The sequence below is a fragment of the Delphinapterus leucas genome, chromosome X (assembly GCF_059928025.1).
Source record: "Delphinapterus leucas isolate spDelLeu-1000000601 "Yukka" chromosome X, BTC_Dleu_Yukka2, whole genome shotgun sequence".
In the NCBI taxonomy this organism is placed as follows: domain Eukaryota; kingdom Metazoa; phylum Chordata; class Mammalia; order Artiodactyla; family Monodontidae; genus Delphinapterus; species Delphinapterus leucas.
Window position 1 is genome coordinate 81,332,239 of NC_143150.1, and position 13,295 is coordinate 81,345,533.

A 13,295-nucleotide genomic window follows, 5' to 3' on the forward strand; every position below is an offset into this window, starting at 1 on the left:
CCAGGGAGAAGCCCTACAGAACCACCCTCATAGCCTCCAGGTTTGCCTAGACAGCGTTGAAAGACCTAAATGCTCCACCCTGGAGGCCTGGTAAGTAAGCACAGCTGGTTGGCACCAGCAAGCTAGAGTAGGGAAGCAAAAATAGCCACAGAAGAGCTTAGTCAGCAAGGACTAAGCCTTACCCTGGAGGATCAGGGAATCAGCTAGGAGTTGGGTACATTGACTTGAGAGAGGTATGCCTTGTTCACCTCAGTTTCTGCCCAAACCTCTACTGTCAACACTCTATGAACATTCACTGATGGGTAGGTTGAAGTTTAGTTAATTCTTAACCTTTGGACCTCTTTGGCCGGGTGGTAAAGCCTATGGACCCCTCAGAATAATAGAATACTATTTTTAACTATATCAAATAAAATACATAGGATTACAGAAATATTCTATTTTAGATCCCTTAAGGGTCTATGAACCCCCAGTCTATTACCCCGCAAAAGGTGAGGGTCTTGATGAAGGGGAGGCATGAGAGGTGGTTCTGGAGAATGGGAACTCCCAGGCCATCCTAGGACCAAATGCTATACGGCATTTTAAAATGAAAAATACCAATATAAGGGTAAACAACTGTGTAATCTCTTTCAAAGCACATTTATGAATTCTCTCACTTGATCCATATAAATCACCCTTGCAGAAAAAAAGAATCCTCCTCACACATTAAAAAAGATGAATAGTTTTTAGTAAGTATTTGGAAGTCATCTTAGCCCAATGGTTCTCAACTGAGGACAATTTTGAACCCCAAGGAACATTTGACAATGTCTAAAGATATTGGTGGTTATCATAACAGGAGTAGAGGGTACGTAGTACTGGCATCAAATGTGTAGAGGCCAGGGATATTGCTAAACATCCTATAGGCACAGGACAGCAAAGAATGACGTAACCAAAACTATCAACAGTGCCAAGGCTGAGAAACCCAGGTTATCCCAGTGGGCACACAAGGTTGTAGAAAAGCAAGATTCGGTGAGATTAAATGACTTTGTTCAAGGACACTAAGATGAGTGGACCCATGACTTTGTTCTTTCCGTATACCAAGAGGACATCTGTTGGTCTTGAAGTTCCTGGGACTTCAAAGCTAGTAAGAATAATGGTGGAACAGCCCACTGTAGGCATGAAGCATAGGCAAGGGCTTAGGGAGCACAGAGAAAATAGGAATCAAGAGCAGGCCTTCAGGGTTGCCAAACATCACCAATAGAAACTTTGGCTTGTCTACAGATCTCGGACATTTATGGTTACCTAGCTTCTAAGATGTTCATCCTCAACTCAGTTACTACTAAATATGACAGACAAGGAAGGACAGCCAAAGACTCCCAAGGACTTGTCCAGGTGGTGCTTCTAGTGAAGCAAAGAAGGTTATGGGCCAGCACAGGAGGAGGAAAAAAAGCTAATTTTGCTTCCCAAACTTGTAGTCACCTTAAATTACTAAGAATCGTCAGTTTTGTTTATTTTTAAAAACATCCTCTTCAATTATGGCTATGAAAAATCCCTCAGATGTGTGCACATGTATGTATATACACACATAAATATGTGTGTGTATATATGTAGATATGTGTGAAAAATAAATTTATTTTAAAATATGCAGCAGTGCTAAGAAATAACACCAAGCTATACTCATAAAGGCATAATAAAAACATTAGCTTCTGCCTCAGTTTTTCAAAACGTCTAAATATAAAATACACTTTGATTACAGGAGACAATCCTCTGCAAGTTTCCTCTTGACGTCTGGAGCATCTGAACAAAGCTGATTCCATGGAACAAACTAAATAACTGAGGCTTTTAGCTTCCTGCAACATGAATTTGGGAAGAGCCCAAATTTGGGGGAAGAATTATATACTCTTCTCTAGAACTTGATAGAATCTTTCCCCAAAATTAAGCATTCATCACTCCCAGGAGTTTCTCCTTTGCCTATACACAGCATTTCCCCCCCATAAATTCACCCTTGACTTTGCCTTCTGCCTTCAATTTGGATGGTCTGCTCCCACCTGCTCCTTCTCCAAATGAATAAAATTCCATCTCACTCAGAGGAGAGAGTAATTGATAGTAATTTGTATTCACACAAATTCTTTCTTGCTGTTTCCATACAGTATTTCAAGGAAAGTGAACATCCACGCAAAGTCACACCATTATAAACAGGCACATTTACTTCTATTTCCAACCCATCAGCATGGGTCCCTTTACTATTATCCATAGCAAGAGTACTATAATATATTAAAATGTCATATAAGTTACCATGTTCATTAATCCACACCAAAGAGTAGTCAAAAAGCACTTGCAACCTTTCAATGTTGGGCACTTAATTATAGATCTTCTTTTTCTATTATTTTGTGAAAATTTTCAGACACACAGGAAAGTTGAATTATACAGTGAACACACCTAGATTCTATAGTTTACACTTTGCTATATTAGGGAAAGGCTTCTTTAGTTACACAATTCTGGGTATACCTATACTCTGACTTCCTGTTAGTCTACGTAGAGTAATAAAGGTCTGGTTCTGGTATTAAAAGCATGAAAGAGATTGTTAACCTTACCCAAGAGTCAGCCACAAAACTGTTGTCAAAACAAACTGAGCTTTTTCTGGACTCACCAAAAAGAGATAAATTCTCATTTGCTTCAAAGAAAATAACTAAAAGACATAGGTCAGTTAAGCACCATAAAGAAAAATAAATGAAATGGCCTAGATACTGACAAAAACACTATGTTAAAAGAAGCAACATTTGGAGAAAAAGGAGTAACTTACTACTGTTCATGCCTATGATGCACACTGCTCACCATCCCAAATGTACGCAATACTGTTTCAGAAATTCTAGTCTGTTCCAGCTCTAACACTGCTAACTCTAGCAGAACATTCACAGGCAATGAAAATAGTCCGTATGGACCCTGTAGTGATAGGAGGCTCAAACCAGTTATAACTGGAAGCACATGACCTGGCAAGATATTACAAAATAACCGCTGTCAGCATAGGAAGGCTTAGAATATCAAAGGATAGATTTCGCTTTTCATTCTGCTTTAGTTCAAGGTGAAATCATTTAAATGATGAAATTTGACCAAATATTGGGAGCACTAATAGCCATGTTGCTTATATATAATGCTTTCCTCAAGGAACATAAAACAGTTTAAAAACATTACTTCACTTTTCTTCACACTTTTGAGGTAGCAGCCACGAAACATTCCCAATTAACTGAGGCACAAATCAATTCTGTGATTTGTCTACAGTTCCAGTATGATTCTGACCTGTAGCTGGGAATGAAACCCAATGTCCTGATTACCATAAATACCAGAAATATGCTCTCAATCAGCACTAAGTAAAAGAACAGTAATTTTTACAAAATGGTGCTATATGGGTTAAAGCTTAAAGTCTTGCTTAATGATTAAAATTATATGCAAAATAAAATAGAATTGGTGTCTGCTGAGGTCTGCTGTACAGAGCAGCTCTCCGTAATGCTAAGGTAGATGGTCTTACTCTTCCCACTTCCCAACAGCCAGGCCTCGAGGAGTGAGGAGTGGAAGGAAAACAGCCTTCTCTGCCAGAGCCCTCCTAACTGGGATCAGAGTCACTCTAGAAGGCTCAGTTTCCACTGGGTTCTTTTGTTGATCTTTGGTGGTATAAAAAGCTCAGCATCTGAAAGGAAAGAGGAAATGTGACAGACACACTCCTTCATGTTGGTGGGATCTGAGGCAGTAACTCTAAGCTAAAGCTAGGCGACTGGGCTTTGCACCTACAAGACGACCATCAGAACCAGAGTTAATGTTTCTGTCACCCTAACAAACTCCTGGTCAGAGCAAACACAGCCTGGAGGCCCTGCCCCAAGAAGAGGAATCCCACTTCAACTTTAGGCATGTGGGAGGGTTGAAGAAAAAAATGCCCACTGAGTGATTCAAAGTGGAAGAATGTTCTGTATTTCAAATGGGAGGGGTTGGTGGTTGTGGTGCTTACGAGGCCGTATACATGTATTAAATTTCACCAAACTATACACCAAAGAGCTGTACATTTCACTGTATGTAAAATTTACCTCAATTATAAGAGTGGCGTGTATTCAGTAAGTAAAGTTAATGGACAGAAAATACTTATAATAAAAATTTCTACAAACACACTGATCAATAAAAATGTCCTTACTTAAAAAATAAATAAATAACTGGAAGAGGAGGGCGATGGTTGGGGGAAATTTGTCACTGTTAGATAACACTCCCAGGCCCTCTTTCAGTTAGATTTATGGAGTCTCTTACTTAAGTAGAAATCATACACAGGAAGTAGAGACATGAGAAAATATGTATATAGAGAGACATTCTTTCTCAGTATTATTCATGGTACACCTATACATATGACCCATACAGACACGAAAAATTCTTTTACGAGAATATTTTAAAATGTGAGAAAAATGCTCCAGATAAAATGTTTTAAAAACATGATTTTCATTATATATATACACATGCATGTACACACGTATGACTACAAATTATCAAGTCTTAATTTTCTTTGACATACTTTTCTGTACAATCCAGATTTTCTCTACTAATCATAACAGTATTATAATTTCACATACAATTACTACTCCCTACACTCCCAAACAAAAATCTATTGTATATAGACAAAAAGACTACAAGAGGTTTTGCTTATTTAACAATATTGGAAAAGGCTACTTAAATTCATGGTCAACAAGCCCCATAACTTCATGTTAAATAGTAACTAAACTTTCAATGACACCTTATCTGCTTTTTAAAAAAGAAACAAGTTCTGAAAATAGTGTATCTTATTTTTAAAAATTAGGCATAAGTACAATTATATTTGATTCTTAGACTTAACTATGTATAAATACCAAGTATTGACTTATTGGCAGGAAAGAAATTATTCTGACAAACTGTATGACAGCAGGACATGACATCTTTCACATTTCCATATTTGAATTTCACAGCACAGAGGGAGTCATTTCACAAAAATATTTTGAGGGTTTTATCAGTTTTTCCAAAGACTTCTCTTAATCCTTTGATAGTCAAATCATACTCATTTGAAGTAATTTTGTTATCAGTTATAACAAGTCTAATTCGGCCATGATTTAAGTGCTACTCTGGTAAAACGTTAATCCATTTTATGAAATGGATTACATTTTTGCAAGACTTGCAATCAACCTGCATGGTACTACATTGCATCTTAACGTGAAGCAATCAGAAAATGCCCCATCAAGTCACAGATCCCCCTACTACTGTTATCTGGGAAGGGGCAGGTGAGGAATATTTGAGAGGAACTAATTTTGTGAGTAGCTCATCTGCCTCTTTTAGGATTATGAGAACTTCTCCTTTCCTACACAATCTACACTAGAGTTCCTACACAGGGACACTGATAATACATACTCTGATAATGAGAAGCCTCAAAATTTTAAAGTCTTTAAGGCTCAGCTGGGAAATGGAAGTGCTCTTTGATAAAGCCAACTAGACCACCCTAGAGAAAGCTGTGACTGAACTTGACCTGAAGGCCAGCATCAAGCCAGCAGTAAGGAAAACAGGGGACAGAAATCACAACTGGATTAGACACATTATAAACTAAACAATTACCAAACTGCCTCTGGTCTGAGATGAATTGTTAGCATCTCAGAAATAAGCGTACGTTTGGGGGCTGATACCAAAGGCAGCTTGCCAGCCTCCAGGAAGAAGGGGATCTAGGGATACAGCAGTTAACTGTCTGGCTATTTGAGCTTAGCTGGAACGGAAGGTGGTTCATTTATTCCTGGTAGCAACATAAGCCATGAAAGTTAAACTTGACACGGCTCCCACAAAGTCTACTTCAAATGCCGTCTAGATGCTACCAGAGTATAGCATTTAAATGAAAAAATTTCAGAACGTTTGCCTCTCACATGCCAGGAATGCAAATAGCAGCCGTAAAAATTGCCACCTTTTCAAAGCTAAAAAGAAGTTGCTATGCTTGATTGATCCACATGAAGGGTGAATACTGTGGCACCAAACTGATCTGTCAAAAGTTTTTTAGGGAATTCCCTGGCAGTCCAGTGGTTAGGACTCAGCGCTTTCACTGCCAGGGCCCAGGTTCTTGGTCAGGGAACTAAGATCCCCTGCGGCCAAAAAAAAAAAAAAAAAAGGAGTTTTTAACCGACTTTCAAAAGAAAGCCACCTTTAGGGCTTTTAACTTTGTTGAGGAATATGTAACCTAATTGATGAGAATCCTCTCCCCCCAACAAATAAACAAAACATCCAAATAAACAAAACATTTTCGGTATAATTCAATAGGAAATGCAGATGAAATGCTAATCTTCTTTGAATTTGTTTTCAAATCATACTGTCAATCCTAAGGATGACTAAAGAGTTCCAGCTCTTAAGCAAGGAATATGAAAATGTCCCCAAGACACAATGCAAAACTGCCAATAGCCAAAAATGATTCAGATGAATCCTTAAAATGTACATGCAAATTTGACTGTTTAGACTCAAACTTCAACTGTTGTGTGGATGAGTGTATGCCACTGCACTGACAAGTGTGTATGTCAGAACAATTTTTAAAAATTATACATTTAATGTCATGTTGGATTTCCCAGCCCTCCACCCAGGATCCCAACACTAAAGGCATTAAACTGATTTTAATAAAGATATAGTCTTAGAACTGAGGGAAAATTGTAGCGACTCCGCATTCTCTCCTAATACTACTAACCTTCTCAACACTTACAAAAAGATATTCCTTCTACTTACTAATGTAATAATTTAGAGTGAAAAAAAATACTAACCAAGAACAGGAACTGAAGTCTTCTCTTGATGATAAGAGACCATGATACCATTTGCAGTAGAACTGGGACCTAGAACCCAATAATTGGGTTGGCCAAAAAGTGCCTTCGGTTTTTAAGTAAAAATAAAAGACTCATTTTCACCAAGAACTTTATTGAGCAACGTATTCACTCTTTTGTTCTACTACCTTCTGTCATTTTTCAGTCAACTTCATAATTCCATCTTCCCAAAAGGTTTTATCTTTTTGAGCAAAGAACTGTTCCAGGTGCCTTCTGCAGTCTTCCAGGGAATTGAAATTTTTTCTATTAAGAGAATTTTGTAAAGGCCTAAATAAATGGAAATCTGAAGGTGCAATGTCTGGTGAATACAGCGGATGAATCAGAACTTCCCAGTCAAGCTTTTTTTGCCTGGTTATCAAAGAAACATGCAGTTTTGCGTTATCCTGATGGAAGATTATGCGCTGACTAATTCTGGACGCTTTTCGTCGAGTGCTGCTTTCAGTTGGTCTAACTGGGAGCAGTACTTGCTGGAATTAATCGTTTGGTTTTCTGGAAGGAGCTCATAATAGAGGACTCCCTTCCAATCCCACCATATACACAACATCACCTTCTTTGGATGAAGACTGGCCTTTGGTGTGGCTGGTGGTGGTTCATTTCGCTTGCTCCACGATCTCTTCCGTTCCACATTATTGTACAGTATCCACTTTTCATCGCCCATCACAATTTGTTTTAAAAATGGAACATTTTCACTACGTTTAAGTAGAGAATCGCATGCAGAAATACGGTCAAGAAGGGTTTTTTTTGCTTAACTTATGTGGAACCCAAACATCAAAGCGATTAACATAACCAAGCTGGTGCAAATGATTTTCAACGCTTGATTTGGATATTTTGAGTGTGTCAGCTATCTCCCGCGTGGTATAATGTTGATTGTTCTCAATTAATGTCTCGATTTGATTGCTGTCAACTTCAACTGGTCTACCTGACTGTGGAGCATCGTCCAGCGCGAAATCTCCAGCACGAGATTTGCGAAGGCAAGCCACTTTTGACATGTTTGATCCATCACAGCACCTTCTCCATACACTGCACAAATCTTTTTTTTTTTTTTTTGCATTTCAGTTGCGTTTTTACCTTTCTTGAAATAATAAAGCATAATATGCCAAAAATGTTGCTTTTTTAAAAATTCCATCTTCAATGTTAAAATGGCTACACAAAAATTCACCAATTTAATGTCTTTTTTAAATGCACGCTTATACGACAGCTGTCACATACTATCTAACAAAGTTGTTTTGAGTGAAGTTAAAGACAACTAGGTGCTACTAGAGCCATCTTACGAAAAAAAAAAAAAAAAAACGAACGAACCTTTTGACCAACCCAGTAGAAAGTAGACTGAATCAGCAAAGATTATTTTATACTTCTGATGACTGCAAATACCCAAATCTCTGCCAGCAATAAATAGCCTTTCATTTTCATTGTGGTGTCAAACACTTATGTGATTTTAATTTGCCAGTTTCTCCAGTCTCAATTCAGACCACTTACATCTCCTGTCCACCAGAAGAACAAGGTAATGATGGGGGAAAAACAGAAAAAGAAAATCTCAGTGATATATGCCTGGTCCTTTCCAAATGAGCGAGCCATACCCTGGGAGGAGGGGGTATAATAAGAGGTTATAGAATACACAGAGCACCAGATTGTACTCAAAGATTTGTGAGAATTTTTACATTAAAACAATTCTGTGCATATCATGGAGGAGAAAGCAAACTCTGCACACGTGTTTAAGGTAAAACAAGAGACTTTGCAAGGGGCTTCCCTCGTGGCTCAGTGGTTAAGAATCCACCTGCCAATGCAGGGGACACAGGTTCGGGCCCTGGTCCGGGAAGATCCCACATGCCGTGGAGCAACTAAGCCCATGCGCCACAACTACTGAGCCTGTGCTCTAGAGCCCGCAGGCCACAACTACTGAGCCTGTGTGCCACAGCTGCTGAGGCCCGTGTACCTGGAGCCCATGCTCTGCAACGGGAGAAGACACAGCAATGAGAAGCCCACGCACTACAATGAGGAGTGGGCCCCACTCGCCACAACTAAAGAAAAGCCCACACGCACCAACGAAGACCCAATGCAGCCAAAAATAAAAATAAATGAATAAATAAATAAAAAAGAGACTTTGCAGGAATTCCACACCTGCACGAGCCTCAGCAGGCACACTGTAGGCCCTCCGCCTCGCGTTCACTCAGGTCTGCGTGTTCCCTCCTGGCGCACTCTCAGCAGTGATGTCACGTGCTCAAAACACTGCCATGTGACTCATGGTATCCTGCACAGATGACATTACCATGCTTTACCAACCAAAGCAAAAACACAATTTTCCTGGTCATTTCTCCTAGAAGACTCATAAGTTGGTATCTTAGATGTTAACATGATCTGAATAGATGAGGATAAGGGAGGGCATGGGGAAGCACTATAAATTGTTAGCTTCAAAACCACTAGTTCTGAAGGTGATCACATTTCTTCTAAGAAGTACCTATTACAGTAAATTCAAGTATTTATGGGAGGCTAATTCTCAGTTGCTTTTATTTCTATGGCTTGTAAAATGCTTTTATATCTACCCTCTCATCTAACCTTCAAAACATTCCAGTGAAGTATACAGGGGAGTATTATCCCCATTTATAACTGAGGAAATCAAGACCCAGTAAGCTGATGAGCTGATTTCCAGCCTCTCTCTCAGCTCCAAACCCACCCTTCCTATACACTGCTCATGATTCTGGGACTGGGGGCCTGAGAAAACACCCCTCCTTTGACAGCTGTTATGCTCCAACAGTAGCAGACACCAGAGGGACAGGGCAAGGCTGGATAGAGGAAGGGGAAGGAATTTGTTCCCTTGTTCGCTTGCTTTCACTCAACAGTAGCTCTGTACCCCGCAGCAGCTGTTCGTTCAAGTTTCTGTTTATTTCTATACACTTAGAACCAGTCTCATCCTGCCCTCTCGGAAATACCAGCTCCAGCAGGCTGCCACCCCCTTCTCAGAGGTTCAAGAACCCGCTCTGCAGGGGCCTCACCGCCAAGCGTCTAAATTCTAAGAATCCCAAACTCTTCCTTTTGCTCCTTCAGCCTTAGGGGTATAAGCGGCTGCCCACAGTTTCAATCTCAACGTTCCTTCTCTGTGCTCCCTTTCTGCCTTCTCAGTCCTCTAGTACTTGGTTAACCAGTTCCATATGTTAAACTCTCTCTGATAAAATAATAGCTGTGGTTTTTGTTTTCCTTAATGGACTCTGACTGATAAACCAGGCTTTCTGAATCAAAATCAAAACTCTGAAAAATACACCTGAGGTGTAAGAGACTGAGCAGATATACACAAAAATAGATGACAGTATATTAGAATTCTTGATGGGAATGGCTAATGGAATAATGGTAATAGATAACACCTTGTGCCAATTTGGTAAGTCTTGGTAATATGATTGGGGTAAAATCTCAAGCTGGCTTTGCTTTCTACCCACCCTGTCAGTATACCTGTTTTTTCCCAAACAATTTTTCTGTTTTCTCTTAAGACGATGGTTTACCAGCCTCATCTAATTGCTTCTTTCTGAGACTCATCTGTTAGTTTTCACGGGATCCAGTTTTGTAGTTTTCCTGGGCAATTCTATAGCTTTTCTTCAGGCTATTGTTTAAGGTTGTCTTAACAATTTATATAATTTCTTTATCATTTATATGCAGTTACTCATATTTCTTTATAATTTATACATTTTAGATTTTTTAGTGCATTATAGTTTTAAAATATTTCACACTTACCAGTGCCTTATAGTTTTTAAAGTGGTTTCTGCTTCATAATTTCATTTGAAGTTTATCTGAGAATAAGAATATTTTGTTCACATCTCATAGCTATTAAGGGGCAGAACTTAATTCTTCTTAGTAGTTGCCAATGTGATATTCCCTAATCTTCTGATGAAAGTGGTAGCACAAATATTATTACGATTATTTTATAGACTCAGAATTGAAACTTAACTGACATGCCTCCTCAAAAACAACTGAATTCCTGTCAGAGTTGAAATTAGAATAAAAAGTGAGAATTTACTGATTTTGGGTCAGATCTTTTTTCCATTGTGGAACAAAGCTCTTTCAGTTAAGACATATTATCAGATCTTATATCTTTAACTTATGAAGCAAAATAAAAAAGTTTAAAAAGGAAAAATAAAACTTAACTATAACTTGTCACTTTTAAGTTTCTTACATTATAAAATGAACATATATAATGTTTACCTGAAATTTTTTGAAGTGTCTTAAGAAGTAATAGTTAAATATTAAAGTTGTTTCATCATCAAAAAATCTAGAAACAATAAATGCTGGAGAGGGTGTGGAGAAAAGGGAACACTCTTGCACTGCTGGTGGGAATGTGAATTGGTTCAGCCACTATGGAGAACAGTATGGAGGTTCCTTAAAAAACTACAAATAGAACTACCATACGACCCAGCAATCCCACTACTGGGCATATACCCTGAGAAAACCAAAATTCAAAAAGAGTCATGTACCAAAATGTTCATTGCCGCTCTATTTACAATAGCCAGCAGATGGAAGCAACCTAAGTGTCCATCATCAGATGAATGGATAAAGAAGATGTGGCACATATATACAATGGAATATTACTCAGCCATAAAAAGAAACAGAATTGAGTTATTTGTAGTGAGGTGGATGGACCTAGAGTCTGTCATACAGAATGAAGTATGGCAAAAAGAGAAACACAAATACCGTATGCTAACACATATATATGGAATCTAAGAAAATGAAAAAAAAGGTCATGAAGAACCTAGGGGTAAGATGGGAATAAAGACACAGATCTACTAGAGAATGGACTTGAGGATATGGGGAGGGAGAAGGGTAAGCTGTGAAAAAGTGAGAGAGTGGCATGGACATATATACACTACCAAACGTAAAATAGATAGCTAGTGGGAAGCAGCCGCATAGCACAGGGAGATCAGCTCAGTGCTTTGTGACCACCTAGAGGGGTGGGATAGGGAGGGTGGGAGGGAGGGAGATGCAAGAGGGAAGAGATATGGGAACATATGTATATGTATAACTGATTCACTTTGTTATAAAGCAGAAACTAACACACCATTGTAAAGCAATTATACTCCAATAATGATGTTAAAAAAAAAAAGAATACTCAAAATATTTTTAGCCTATTCAATATTATTCTTCAAAACTTGGTATATGTTAATGCATGAAATGCTCTAAAACTTTAATATAAAATCAATTTCCAGGCAATAATTTTTTCTTACCTCGTTAATAATTCATTTTATTTCAGGGGAGAGAGGCCACTAAAAACTTCGCAGGATTAAATTCATCAACTAGAGGTAGATTTAATTTCCATTTCATGCTAATACTGTAGAATAAAAGTTGGGCTAAAAGTTGGTAATAGCTAGTTTTCTAAATGATTTAATGTAATTTTATGTTTACCTGTGCACACAACACATGTATACTATAGATGGTGGTAGAAAACTAGAGGACTTGCAGTAGCATTTTTTGGAGCCTTTTGGGGATCTTATTGGAAAAAAACCTTAAATATTATAGGGATAAAGTAGAATGGGCTTTGATAGTTACCAGATGCAATATTAAGTTTAAGTTTTTCCCAAGTAGGTGAAAATATCCTATCAGCAAATGAGTATCTCTTATACTGCCCTGAATGCGAGGAAAGGTTTTTGGCTTCTTCATTATTGAATTGGATGAATGATATTGATGAAATGAGATAACACATAAGAAAGCATCTCTCATAGGGTTGAGACCATTACAGTTCTCAGTACATGTTAGTTTCCTTTTCTTCTTCCATATTCCTGATGATTTAGGGCATTCAGGGAGAGACCACGTACTGACACTCACCCTTCTGCCCTACGTGTCTCATGAAACTCCACATAGGCCTTGCTCTAATTCTCCTCACTTACCTGGAGGTTTAGATTGATAAGTGGATTACAAGAGTCCTTTCTTACTTCCCCTGACTCTCTTGTTAGTCTGTTTGCCTCTCTAGAACCAAGGGCATTCTTGCATTTGAAATTTGAAATTTCTATCACTTTATCAACTTTATGTATTTTCCTTTGGCATTCCCATGTGCTTTCACCCGAGCCTCTTCAGGAAAGGGATTTCAGCTTGAGAGGATGATTGTCAACAGAGTCAGAAGAATTATAGAAAATACTTCATGTGGAATTTTCTGTAAAGTTGACTATAAGTGAGTTTTTCCCTTTTTAAAAAGTTGGAATAGGGGCTTCCCTGGTGGTGCAGTGGTTAAGAATCCACCTGCCAATGCAGGGGACATGGGTTCGAGCCCTGGTCCGGGAAGGTCCCACCTGCCGTGGAGCAACTAAGCCCGTGCACCGCAACTACTGAGCCTGCGCTCTAGAGCCCACGAGCCACAACTACTGAGCCCGCGTGCCACAACTACTGAAGCCCGCGTGCCACAACTACTGAAGCCCGCGTGCCTAGAGCCCATGCTCCGCAACAAGAGAAGCCACCGCAATGAGGGGCCCGCATTGTTTTCCCTTTTAAAGGATAGGGAAG